The sequence below is a fragment of the Chelmon rostratus genome, chromosome 1, assembly GCF_017976325.1.
Source record: "Chelmon rostratus isolate fCheRos1 chromosome 1, fCheRos1.pri, whole genome shotgun sequence".
NCBI classification, from domain to species: Eukaryota; Metazoa; Chordata; class Actinopteri; order Chaetodontiformes; family Chaetodontidae; genus Chelmon; species Chelmon rostratus.
The window spans coordinates 15,811,320-15,822,708 of record NC_055658.1 but is presented as its reverse complement, the minus strand read 5'-3'; positions in this window follow the sequence as shown (position 1 = coordinate 15,822,708).

Here is an 11,389-nt window from a genome sequence, read left to right as displayed (position 1 = left end):
TTACCCTCCAAGGACGTACCTAACTATTGCAGTATACTGTCTGGCTGATGTCTGGCTGTATGTTTTCATATTGATGTTTATGAGTTTACACATACTGAGGTGCTCTGGTGTACTGTGTATCAAAAGTTTTAGGGATATTGGTTAAATCTAAATAGCTGTAAATTAGCCAGTCAGAGAGCTGCATATGTTAATAAAAAGTTTAAAGTGATTTCAGCTTTTCATCATGAAATGTGGGAGATTTCTTCTTCTTCAACCCCGATTCCAAAAAAACTTTGCACATTGTGTAAAACACAGATAAAAACAGACTACAATCATTTACACACAACCGTCTTTAGTGGCAGTTTTACTGAGTGTTCCTGAGTCCATGTAGTAACATCCTTTATACAATCATGTGTTCACAAAGTGTTGAACCTCGCTCCATCCTCACTTGTGAACGACCAAGCCTTTCCAGGATGCTCCTTTCATACCCAATCATGATATTATCACCTGTTACCAATCAACCCGTTTACCTGTGGAATGATCCAAACAGGTGTTTTTGGAGCGTTCCACAACTTTCCCAGTCTGTTGTTGCTCCTGTCCCAACTTGTTTGAAACGTGTTGCTGCATCAAATTCAGAATAAGCAGATATTTACAAAAATCAATGAAGCTGATGAGGTCAAACATTAAATATATTGTCTTTGTGCTGTTTTCAGGATTAGCAAATGATCACATTCTGTTTTTGTTTTTTTTTGCTTTACACAGCCTTTTTTGTTTGACTGTTGTATCATGCTGCTGTTGTGCAACTGGCTGAGCTGCACTCACACTAACACTCTGGCCTACAGATCACAAAGTCAGAGTTTGATTTGTAGTCCTGACACATCGTCCAAGGCCTTTCACATAAACAGAAGTGCTCTGTTTGTATACAGTCCTGTACAGCGTGGGACGTCCCTGCTGTCCTCTGCAGCCACTGAAAAACAGCTTCCACTTGAAGTGAAGACAGAAACTGTGCTACTACTGCTCATTCCTGAACTTATTTAGTGGCAGGAAAAGTTTCTCGGATCAGTGTTAGAGGATGAAAACACACCAAAAACAGCCCTAGAAACAGTATTGAGTTTCCACTGTTGATCAGCCCGCCCATGTGATGCTTTATAACTGAATACACAACAGAAAAGTATACATTACTGCCTGTGTCCCAGGAATTGTATACCTACTGATAGTTGTATTGAATTATTAAAACCACAGGAAGAATAAAATATGAGTGGTTTCTCAGCATATACAGTGACACGGCAGAAAAGAAAATATCACAGAGTGCTGCAGGGTTAACTTATTTTTGACCCGGAAGTTAGCATCACCATGGTTCCCTTACAAAGAGCCAGTGGGATTTTTCCATGACAGGTTGGATTATCACAGAAAATAAACTCTGCGGCAAACAAAAGTTGAGGACATTTACATGTTTTGTTCAGCAGGATCATTTTCACAAATGAACCACACTTTTATGATTTTTGAAGAACAAATGCAATCGCCACAAGTAAAATGCTAATACTAGGCTAAAGATGAGCTACATCGACACTCATCTTCCTACAGCACTATACTGCACACACGGTGCTATAAACTGATGGATCTACAAGCTGAAAAACTGGGGTTAGAATAGTTGGCAAGAGTGCAAGTACAAACACAACAAGGCTGTAAAGGCGGATTAGCAACAACCTCTGTAGTCTCATTTAGCTGCTTGTTAGCAATCTTTTTAAAGCCAGGTAAAAGCTTCAAAATTAACCAGATGGGTATTTACCGACATATTTTATGTTGTAGAATAAAATGTGGAAAGCCCTTTTTTCAGACATCAAACTAAAAACATCCATTAAGTTCAAGATGAGGAAACTAAGTGCAGCAATGCAGACTCATTTCTGGGTTCACATGTGTGACTGCTGGAGGATCATTCAGGGTGAAGTCTGTGTTTCCAGTGAGCCGTGTTACAAAGTAATGTGGGTTTGGCATTGTTTAATATCACAATGATGTTTTCATTCTGCTACCCCTCCGAGACTGTTGACGCTGTTGACGCATCTTATAACCACTGTGATCTGAGTAATCCAGGCGTGTGTTTCAAGTTCCTATTCAAATTATTAACACAACACAAAAACAAAAAGTTCAAAGTGGCACAGTTTAAAAGTGGAAACAAAGCAGGCAGACACACAGCTGAGAACAACATTTAAGCCTGAGGCACAAAAAAACCCTCATAATAACAGATTTTTAGGTTTTATCAGCAATGCCTGGCTATTTGTAAAGAAATTGTAAAATGTTTTGAAGCAGAGCACAAACTAAAATGTTAAATCCAAATTCATAGTAAATGGCTCCAACATGTCTTCTTATGTGTTTTTTTGCTTTCAGATCTCTTTGTTCTATGTGTGATGTCCCAACATGCTTCTACACTGTGGTGACATGTGTGAGAGTTATTGATAAATCAGATGCAGACAAAGACATTAGCTGCACCGATAGATTGCACCCCTCATAGTAGAGAAGGGAATTCATGTACTAAACTATGAGTGAAAGGAAGAACTGTGTCCATAAGATCTACAGAACACCACCCTCTGCTTACTGTATATTGTAGCTCGGCAGTGTAGTGTAAGCTTGTGATGGTGCACAATGATAGCGAGGGAAAGCTCTTTATTGAAGCTAAGATGTATTGAGCGAGGAACTGGAGCCTTGTTCAGTTGTTAGGCTGCTGCAGAGCAGCAGAGAGCTGCTTTGTGAACGTGCTCCAGGCTTCTTATGTTTAACTGCTATGTCTACATCTGCTGATTTTCAGTGGGTGTGATGTGTCTGTGTGCAGTTCAGTTGTTTTTGTCAGCTGAGGTCTTAGAGGGAGCTTCTTTAAAAAAGGACAAAAAAGGAAATGATCTGAGTGCAGACAAGAGGAGTCTTACAGGGGAGAGACTGCTTTGGACAAACACACACTCCATTGCAGCAGGCAAGAGAAGTGAACATGTCATGGATTAACTTCCTTAGTATTTATTTTCATTACATTACATTCTCAATTAATAGTTTTATTGACAAAATGTCAGAAAATTGAGCCCAACATGACATCTTCAAACTGCTTATTTTGTTTGACTAACAGTCAAGATATTCAGTTCACACTGATGTAAAATAGAGAAAAATGGCAAATTCTCACAAATTTCACAATTTTTTCAACACATCCTCAAACCTAAACAACAGAACAGCTTGTTTGGGTTGTAGTATGCAAGTTAGTTAAGTAAAGGATGCCACATAAGTTAGCTAGTTAAAAAAGGTCAACGCTGATTCTTGGTTTCACACGGGACACATTGGTCTCCTGGGTGAAACCTGTGTTTGACCTGTCCGTCCACCCCGTCCTCCTACCTCCCTCTAGTACATGTATATATTATGCCACCTGACTTCCTCCTTTGCTCCCGAGGTTGCCTCCAACCAATAATAAATACGGATCATTATAAGATTCTTGCTGCTTTTCTGCTGTTTGGGGTCTGAACTTTTGCTTGAAAAATGACTGAAACAGTCCATCGATTAATAAGAAAAACAGATGCAGATTAATTAGTTGTCAATCGACTGATTGATTACAGATTACAGAAATTTCCTGGGGGCCACTGACGTTCTAGGCCTGTCAATAAAAAGAAGACACACTCATGGCTATGACAGTGATAAAAACATGAAACACTGTGGGTAAAGGTAACAGCTACAGTCAATAGGACTTAGAGGAGAATATACACAGAGTGACTGATTTGCATATTTTTTAATTACACACAACAGTTTCTTCATATTAAAGCTGCTTTTGTGCTCCCAATTTCTCTAAATCTACAATATTGAGAAGGAGTCTCTGTCACATGTCATGGACGGGACTTAATGCCGGTGTTACGTTATGTATTGTTCTGTTTGTTCAAGAAGGACACAGATATTATCCATAACTCACAAACCAAACAAGCTGTTGCACTCATCCAGCACCAGAGCAGCAGATGTGACCTACAGAAACCCAACGGCTCCTCACAGCAGGAACTACATCACTCCCTCTAAGGCGAGTCACATCCCTCCATCCTGTCAGCAGCTTGTAACCACCAACTGTCAAACTTTTCTGCTCTTCAGATCAAACAGTGGTCAATCTTATCACTTTCGACAAGCAATTACACAGATTTTGCTGCAGCCAGCAACTGTTTCACTGTCTGAATGATGAGGACGTCACCAAGTTTGACCACAGAAATTTTAACACATGATGTTCATGAGGCAGCTCATATAGACTCCAACATGCTTTGAACACTTAAGCTCAGTTGTGCCAATTATCAAATCGTCAAAGAGGAATACTGAACCTGCTTTTTCAGATTAATTTGGTTTATTAAAAAGTCGTTATTGTAAATGCAGATCTTTTTGAAAAGTGATAAACTGTTTTTGTGTGGCTCCAAAATTATTCATTTTAGCAAAGAAATTACTTGATAACTAAAAGAGTGTCACTCAGGTGTTGTAATAACCTCAGTCTAAAATATATGTTTTATATCTTTTCTTGATTTCAGCTTGCCAATTAATAATCTGCATGTTTTTGCAACATAATAACTCAGCCTGCTTTAGGGTTGTAATGACACAACTGAGTGAGGTTTTAATGCAGCACTACCACACAATGGTGAGTTTGGGGGTTTGTTAGCACTGTTATACTCATCAGGACTCTCACCGGGTACCTTTATATGGTGCACACTAGTTATCCACCATTATCTTGAATATGTCAATATTCAGAATTTGATACGGGTCATGTCAACAGCATATGTCAGTTGGATATTCCCAAATCAGCATTATTGCGGTTAGGACTTGTGGGATATGGCGGTGTTATTCAGGTTTTAGGAGCACTCTTTGGACATGTATACAGCACATTCAGAATCTGCAGCTGGGGTTTTTACCGCAGTTTGCGACACATGGCCCCTTTGCCTATTTGCTTTGGCCTCTGTGTGTTGCCTAGGCAACAGTTTGTTTTTGGGTATGTGCAAATATTGTAATGCTATCTAAAGGTGATTTAGCCCATGACCGAGGCAGCTGTGACCGTTACTCGGAGTGTGCATGACAGCATGTAAAAATGATATAATATTTTTACTGGAATATTCATTTTCATTAGCTGCATGAACAGATTAGCAGGAATATTGTCTTTTTCAGAAAAGGGCAAAAAATGTAATATTTCATGCATATTAATGTAGTCACTCACACAATGTATTCTGCAGGCTCCAACCATTACTTCAACCAATACCAACATAACTTCAACCCATGCGTCCAGATGCTACAACCAAATTCTAACATCATATCTGAAAATAAAAGCAGTCCTAACCCTCATACAGCTCTTTGAAGGAGTGAGGACCGGCCAAAATATCCTCATTTTCCCATAATGTCCTCATTGTCAAGGTCTGAAACTCAAAATGGTCCTAACAAAGACAGAAGACACCTTAAGTGTCTTTGTTCTTTGGATTTAGGACAGCATCATTGTCAAACAAGGGGAAGTACTGTGTTACACGGCCCGTGAATGGCAGCCTTCCTGCCTCTCTCATGTGGCTCTCTTTTCATTTGCCACTTTGTTACACAGAGGAACATAAATTCGCCTGACCTCTTTATCACACATGCACCAAGCGGGAAAGTAATATGACGGACAGTATTCTCGGAGGAAAACACAAGCACATTCCTCATCTTTTGTTTCACAGGTGAAGCCTGTGTGGAGTGTTTCCCACATCGCTGAATGGGGTTGCGTAAATGTCAAGTTTTGATTATGTGGAGTGTCCCCAGAACTCTGGAGCCACTTGGAATCTGAAGTGTCCTTCTCTTAAGCTCTTTTGCTGAGCTGGCCTGATTAAAAGAGACAAAAGGTTTCGAGGAATGTCAGTCATAAGTTTTAAAAATGTTCTCTAGGTATGCAGTCAGAGCTTCGAGCAGCCTGTCTGATAGCCTCTTTGTCTGCATTATCACACAAGTATATATCTGAGATCCTGTCTTGTATTACAACTTCCTGGCATGTACATAAACATGTGCAACTCACATTTATGTGCACGCTAACAAAAACATGGCAAGGCCTAACAAAGAGGATGTCACAGTCTTTGTTCTGGGGTCATCGCAGGGTTCACAGGTCATATTATCAGAGGTTAAAGTTACTGAAGCATCGCTGCCATCTGACTCTCTCTGCCGGGGGGGGTCATGAAGGTGAACAGTAGGGGAGTGAGAGCCGAAAAAGGTAGCACACTTTAAGCAGCAGGGGTCTGCAACTCTGGCTCTTCATGGACAGAGCAGCAGCGTGGTGGTAGCAGAGGTCTCTCGGCCACTAAATCATTATGTCATCCTCTTTCCATACATCAGCTCTGTCCTAATGAGGAAATGACGTCCTGAAGAATATCCTCCTCAGACCAGACTTTCACATGGCAGCAGGTGGTGTGTTTACATAAACGCTGATATGTCAATTATATCCTGATTATTGCATGTCTGCTAAATACCTCAAATGAGTCAATTAAGCTGCAGGTCACAATTAAAGCAATAGACCTGGATTATTGGTCAATATTAATCTGAGCCTCTGAATTTCTTAATGCGACCAGATGCAAAGCATGTTTCAATGCAAAAAACAGCAGCAATGGTGGATCAGGTTAAATTTTATGGTAACTTATAATATATGAAATACTTTAATACTGGGAGTATTTTATTTTTGACCAGTTTATTTCTTTTAAGTATACAGATTCATAAAACCTTTTTTTATGGTTGTCGATGAGAACTGCTCAGCACACCATATCTATTACCTATTTGTGTTTGAGGCACAAATGACTGACTGTTGTCACTGTGTCATGTTGGTTAGCTTTTTGACAAGCCTGTTATGTACATAGCTGCCACAGTAGGTTTCTGGAAAATTATGCAAAAGTTCTATTCAAACTGTGAGGAGAAACTTCATAGAAAAGAAACTGTTGGATGGATGGATGGATGGACCTCTGCCACATGCACTGGAGATGCAACTAAAGATACAATGATGAATTGATTAGTATCCAACTATTAATTGCAAACTATTTTGATAACTAATTAATCAGTTTGAGTAATTTAAGAAATTCTGATTCCAGCCACTTAAATGTGAATATTTTCTGGTTTCTTTACTCCTCTATGACAGTAAATTAAATATCTATGGAGTTGTGGACAAAACAAGACATTTGAGGATGTCATCTTGGGCTTTGGGAAATCTAATTCACTGAGGAAATAATTGTCAAATTAATCAGCGATGAAAATAATCGTTAGTTGCAGCCCTAGATCCCCCGATCCACTTTTTTCAGTTCTGACTCGGATATCTGAATTTGGATCTGCCAATACCAATGCTAGAGCTCCTCATTCGTGAATATTATTATTGTTGTTGATATTACTGGGTAAACTATTCAGTGCTATTCCCAAAAAGCTGGGACGTTACCAATGAACCTGTTTACCTGTCGAAAGTTCAAACAGGTGTTTTTGGAGCGTTCCTTTCTCAGTCTTTTGTTGCTCCTGTTCCAACTTGTTTGAAACATGTTGCTGCATCAAATTCAGAATAAGCTAATATTTACAATATCAATGAAGCTGATGAGGTCAAACATCAAATATATTGTCTGTTGTGCTATTTTCAGGATTAACAAATGATCACATTGTTCATATTTATGTTGTACACAGTGTCCCAACTTAGATAGTCGTGAATGAGTACATAAGGGAGTTGTTTGAGGCACAACGTGTGTTATGGATCTTAATGATTATCTGCTATGAATCAATTTCACAGAATGATTTTGCATGGCATATTCAGATTGCAGTCATGACGTGGCTTTATGAGGTCTGGCAAACAAAGCATAAGATTGTCCTACATTTTCTCACTCAGCTCGTTGTGATTTAGCTCCTCTGAAGAAGGTTATTGGAGGGTAATGAGCCTATTGGTGACAGATCTGGGCTATGTCTGGTCCTACAGGAGGCAACAGGCCATGACATGCTCGGAAAGAGGTTGTACAGTATCCCACAGGCGAGGTCCTGGGGTCAGCACCCAGCCTTACAGGATTAACACACCTGCCACTGGCACAATGAGGTCTAATGAGCGCACAGTGGCAGCCCTGGTCTGCGAGCAGCAGGCCAAGTGCTCTCTGAGTGGCTCACACCTCAGCGCCGGTATTGAAGTCCTGGCTCTCGAGTCAATACCTTCATTAGTGACTTCATGGTAGATCACTCTCTGAGTTCGAACAAAGGCCCCCAGGAACACAAAGTGACACATTCCAGGGATTAGGGGATGCTGGCAGGTTGTGCCATTAAAAGAAGTTCATTTCTTTTCTTGACATGCAAGGAATTTGCTTTGACAGCAGGACAAATAATACATTTTACTGTGATTAATTAGAAGAAGTGATTTTTCTTCCACTCAACAGTTTGATGTAGTTTGAAGTGTGGACATGTTTCACCATATTAGAGCCATTTTTGTGCCTAACACATATGAGGCAGTCTTAAAAGTTGAAAGTCCACATAAAACCGTCAAGCAATCTGACATCGTGAATCTGCTTTGCTAAACACACTTTCATTCCCTTCACCTGGGTGGTGCCTGGGGTTGTTTCTGGTTATATAGTCCATCAATTCGTCATGTGACTTATTACTTATTAATAATTATTATTTCTCCAATGTCTTCCCAGTGCCAGAGTTGTGATGATCAACGATCAGATTAATGTGAGGTGCATTGTGTTCAGATCTTCGGTAGGTGTAACATGCTGGCATCCAACATAATTGGTACATACTGTATATTTGTGTTTAGCAAATATAAAATATAGGATGTTGTTGTCGTTCCTCAGCGAGGAGGCTGAAAGAGATGCAGCTCTAATTACTGCTAAGAAGTCTACTCTGCCATGAGCGCACCAGAAATGTTATTCAAAAGAAGTGAAAAATGAAAGCAACATGGGTGGAAAGCGAAAGATATACAGTAAGAAATAACTGTGTGGGTGTGTGTGTGTGTCTTATCTGTGCAGCTGATCTGCTGTTAACAAGGCATATCATTGACACAGTCACAGAGGAGCCTACATGCCGGAACTGCGACACACTGGGACAAGCAAAGAAAATATTAACTGAATGTACTGAACGTATTACTTTTGCCAAATTTACAAGAGGGGACGAACAATTAAGAATTTGTCATAGACAATGTTTCATAAAGTTTATGAGTGTTCTGTTCTCTGGAGGACAGAGATCCAGTGTCAATAAGGATAATAAGAATGTATTAAAAGTACCAGGTGTAAACACAAAGATCACTAATTTGTCAGCTAGGTTGTACTTTTGTGAATGCACGTCCTTGTTTCTGTGCCAACTTGTTTTTACTACTGTATATCTTAGTCTAACTCTTGTTTATGGACAGTTGTCTAAGATTAATGGCATTAATCAAACTTCAGTACATTTTGTAAAAAGGGACTTTCACCAAGAGAACAGAGTCTGTGGCAAACTTGAATACATGATGTGGCTTCAGGTTTTCACAGCAGAAATCGTGTCACTTATCAGCACTGGAGTGCATTGTAACTTAGCTGACATAATCCAAGGTGTCCAGTGGGGCATTTCTTTGGTGATTTGCAGGTCAAAAGATGTCTAGACGTCTGGGTTACAGTTTTTGTCCATTGTTCAAATGCCTGTTTAGAACCAAGGGAACCAGTTTTGACAACAGATGATTCAAACAACAGAACTGTGTTCCTGTTGCAAAACAGCAAATCATGCTCGAAGGTATGTTGTGTTCTCTGAACTTTTCATATAATCAATAAAAACAACATGGTCTCTAAAAAAAAGGCATTATAAGAAAAAGTATTCTCTCAAGAATGCTTCATGTTTACTGCTCCATACCTTTCCTGTCATTCCACCAAGACATACATTTTCACTCACATCACACCAGACACTCCATGGCTGACACTGAAATTTCTATGAAACAACCAGTATTCATTCAACCTTGGAATGCCTCTGCAGGGGCTTTCATCACAGTCCAAGACCTCAGTGTTTGTAAACTGTCAACACAAGGAATATGGTTTCTAGGACAATTTTTTTAACTCTTCTGCAAAATGTGTGCACATTAGGGCTGCAACTAATGATTATTTTTGTTGTCGACTAATCTAGTGATTATTTTTTCGATTAGTCACGATTAGTCACAATTATCTTCTTTGTTTACAAACACCTATTTTGGGCTTCTGTTTAACCTAACTTGCTTAATAAACCTTCACACCTGTGAAATTACCCTGTTATACTCTAACAGCATACGTTTTTAAACAAATATATGAAAATAATGACACATAAAACATGTATCTGTAACAGCTGATATATTTTTGAACATATAATATCACTGTGACCACAACAAAAAATAAATGAATTAAATAATAGAAACTTAAAGTGCAAGTGGTAGTAAATAAAAAATCTCTAACTCAAAAAAGCTGCAGTTAACCAGCCTTGCAGGTTGAAGAGACAATAATGATTAAACCAACTAAGGAGTTGCTTTTACTAAAAGCAATTAAGTCCATAAAGGTAAAAAAAACAAAACAAAACATCCATTTTGACAGTTGGCAGTTAAAATACCTGAAACAAATTATCACTGACTTTTAACAGCTTAAATATGGAATTAATATGCTCCAAATCACACAGTTGATAAGTGAAAGATGTTTACAATTCAGTATAAACGCTAGTATCGACAGGGGCTGAAATTAAGTATGTCAAAGCAGCTTCGCCTGTGATTCATTGATTTCTTCCGTAAAATACACATTAACGTAAGTGAACTGCCGTTCCCTCAGCAAGCTTCTTCCATGATTTTCCAACTGATAGACATACGACACAAACCTATTATGTACGTGCATCATAGGTGGACGGTTAATTAACCAGTTAGCATTGTCTAGTTGCTTTATGATTTAAACAAATTTGCTAACCTCTACTACAAACCTGTCTCACCATTTTTTGTCATGGCCTACGAGCCAGGTCGTGATAATGTAATTTAATAATAAAAAAAACATCTACTCGGCAACGTGTCAGCGTTTAAGGTGTTCGTGCATCGCCGTTGTGCTGCCATGAAATGATAGTTGAGCTTCACAGAATTTACATTTCACGTGTTTCGCTGGATTATTTTCTGTGAAATGTTCAAACTTTGGAAAGTTTAGGTCGGAGTTTTCAAGCCTCTCCTTCTGTTTGTTCTGCCATAATTCATTCATTCTTCTTCTGTTTCCTTGCGCGATGTAAACAGCGAGCGATACTGCCCCCAGCACTTCCTGTTGTGCACTGCAGTTACAGATTAGCACGAAGCAGACTGTGTTTTTATCATACATGATTAGTCGACGCTTAAATCTTCGCGTCAACAAATTTTTATTGTCGACGTAATTGATTACGTCGACTAATCGTTGCAGCCCTAGTGCACTTTTGCAAGCATTTGTGTTAAGCATTAAGTGAACCA